This window comes from Nomascus leucogenys, chromosome 9 (assembly GCF_006542625.1).
Source record: "Nomascus leucogenys isolate Asia chromosome 9, Asia_NLE_v1, whole genome shotgun sequence".
Taxonomy (NCBI): Eukaryota; Metazoa; Chordata; class Mammalia; order Primates; family Hylobatidae; genus Nomascus; species Nomascus leucogenys.
The window spans coordinates 63,107,919-63,111,227 of NC_044389.1; the positions used below are offsets into that span (position 1 = coordinate 63,107,919).

At 42.2% G+C, this 3,309-nt stretch overlaps 1 pseudogene; it reads left to right on the plus strand.

Moving 5' to 3' along the window:
* Positions 1 to 2,734: 2,734 nt before the first annotated feature.
* On the plus strand, positions 2,735 to 3,309 carry LOC100597988 (annotated as a pseudogene).

The window sequence follows — 3,309 nt, forward strand, 5'->3', positions numbered from 1 at the left end:
TAATAAATCTGAAAAGTGTATTAGTCAGTGGTTTTGGATTCTGCTTTCCTAAAGCTCTGTTCTAAGTGAGCTGTTGCACTTCTAAACTAAAATTTCCCTGTTCTTTGCCATCTTTCACCCTGTGCTTTCCCAGACCTAAAATGTCAAAATATCAAGCAGATGAAATTACATTTGGAACCTAGGTTTGGTAGGAAATGACTCCATGCTTTCAAGAGATCTGTAGTTTCATTATTTAAAAAAAAAAAAACAAAACAAAACAAGGGACTGTTAATAAAAGATTCACTGAATCCAGTCCTTTGTCTCAATTAACTACTGTATTTAGATAAAATACTTGATGCTGTAAAATAAAAGTAGTGCAGGCTATTTGCTGAAATACCTGGACAGTTATAGTAGACTAGATTTTTGCTTAATAATTATTTAGAGGAGAGGGGTTTTAGGTACACTTGGATATCCTTGAATATCTTCGTGTGTGTGTGTGTGTGTGTGTGTATTTGGACTAAAGTGGCTAAAACACCTCTTCTGACCCCATTTGGCAGAAGGTAAAAACGACTTTCTGTTTGCAAGGATCTTGTGCCCATGGAGCATCAGGCAAGGACATTCTGTTACGCTTCTGAAAAGAACTGGCACTACAGATCCCTTAACAAGAAGTGCACAGAGTCATATTTTTGTGATTGGCAGTATATTCTTTATTGCCTTTATTTTTGTTTTCCCTCCTCTCCATGTATTGTATTGTGGACCTACATGACTCGGATTATGTCTTACTGTGTTGCTGAATATGGCTAGAGAAAATGTGAGAATGAGTACTGAAAAAACAACTTACCAGAAATCAGGACTCCTTCTGGCTTCCATCACTAGCTCTGCCACACTCTCTGGCCTTAGATAAAATTCCCTTCACTCAACTGATATTTTAAAACGCATACCATGTGCAGGGTACTGTCTATATGTCTAGCCTCACTGAATCTCAGTTTTCTCATCTGTAAAATAAAACATGCAATTTAAGCTGTAAACCTGATTGATTATTCTGCGACGATTAGAGTACCTTCCCCGCCTCCCCCATCAGAATTTTTACTCTTATTTGCAAATTCCACAGTACAATCCTTACTCACTGAGATGTCCCCTATATCCTTAAGTGGCACTAATAAATTCTAGTAAATGTGCTAAACTAAATTGAAAGTCATTTTAAATGAAAATTGTTTGTATATACAGCCTTATGGCAAGGTCACCAGTTGAGTTGTGAAACTAAGCAGCTTATGATAGAGTGTCACAATTCTAAAATAGCTGGAAATTTTTTACAATCTGACTATAAGGGATATAAGATACTTTCCTATTCTTGAAAGACTGTTAGATTTTATTCCATTAGCTCTTCTATTTTACTTCTCTCTTTCAAGAAAAAAAATGACCAAATGCACATAGAAAATAATGTGGTTGTAGCCCAGTAGTTGTTAGCTAAAGTTCTTAGTTTTGGAGACAAACAGAACATGGGCCATGAGCCATTTTAGAAACTGTCCTTTGGCCCTGCTTGTGGATGCTTCAGCCCTGCTCAGGGTCAATATGCTTCCTCACACTGGGAGATGGACGGAAGTAGTCCTGCCCCCCTGCCCTACCGCTTCTTTTTTTTTTTTTTTTTGTTTTGAGACAGGTCTCATCTGTCACTCAGGCTAGAGTGCAGTGGCATAATCACTGTTCACTACAGCCTCAACTGTCCAGGCTCAAGTGATCCTCCCACCTCAGCCTCCCAAGTAGCTGAGACTACAGCGTGTGCCACTACTCCTGGCTAATTTTCTATTTTTATTTTTTTATTATACTTTAAGTTCTAGGGTACATGTGCACAACGTGCAGGTTTGTTACATATGTATAAATGTGCCATGTTGGTGTGCTGCACCCACCAACTTGTCATTTCCATTAGGTATTTCTCCTAATGCTATCCCTCCCCCCTCCCCCCACCCCATGACAGGCCCCCATGTGTGATGTTCCCCATCGTGTGTCCAGCTGTTCTCATTGTTCAATTCCCACCTATGAGTGAGAACGTGTGGTGTTTGGTTTTCTGTCCTTGCGATAGTTTGCTCAGAATGATGGTTTCCGGCTTCACCCATGTCCCTACAAAGGACATGAACTCATCATTTTTTATGGCTGCATAGTATTCCATGGTGTATATGTGCCACATTTTCTTAATCCAGTCTATCATTGTTGGACATTTGGCTTAGTTCCAAGTCTTTGCTATTGTGAATAGTGACTCCTGGCTAATTTTAAAAATTTTCTTTACAGTGGAGATTGTGGGGGTGGTCTCACTATGTTGCCCAGGCTGGTCTTGAACTCCTGGGCTCAACCAATCCTCCAACCTCAGCCTCCCAAAGTGCTGCATTACAAGTGTGAGCCACCACACCCGGCCATCCTTCTATTCTTCTTATTTCTCCCTACCCCCAATCAACATGGATAGGTCTCCATTTGTTCTAAGAAGTGCTGAGCTGTTGTAATTAGCTTAATCAAATGTATCTTTGATGATCCATTTATTAATTCATATGTTTTTTCTTCTAGACAGCAAAGGACTGAATTTTGTTAAAACCCACCCTTGCTCAGAAGGCATTTATAAAGAAAACAACCTCCACAATGAAACAAAAATTCAGGGGAGATGTGGTGTGAGGTCTGCTCCGGGTCGTGGTGGGTGCTCTTTGGCTTCTCTCCTCTGTTGGGCCTGTGGCCACATGTCCCCCAACCCCCCACCGCCACTGCCCCCATGCCCATGAAGGGCCGCTCCCCCATCGCCACACCCTGCAGTACCTGAGCCAGGGGGAGGTGGTGTTCAAAGACTTGGCGAAGGTCATGACAGTGAATTACAAAACACATGGGGAGCTGGGTGAGGGCACCAGGAAATTTGCGTTTTCAACATATCTTAGATTCAATACAAAATCCCATGAGTGCAGATCATGATGTTTAAGGACAGGATGCCATCATCCTTCCTGTCTCCACATCCACCAATACTTAGATTCTGGGGAGCAAGTCGTGTTGGATGTGAAGACCAAGAACAATAAGGAGGTCATCGAGTCCATCAAAAAATGTTGTGGAAGAATGAGGAAACCCCCAAGAAAGAGGAGAAGGAGCAAAAGCAGCTGTCTCACCCAGCCCCCTTTGACCCTGGAAAGTACTGCCTGCAGGATTGTATTTGCAAAGTGGAAAGACAGGTGCCCTGCTTGGGCCTGATACCCAAGGAGATGATGGGGAAGTGCAGAGCCACTGTGAAAGTCAGTACCCAGGACTAACACCCAAGGTCATTGTGGGCTGGGGTGATTGTGACTGACCAATAGGAAGACT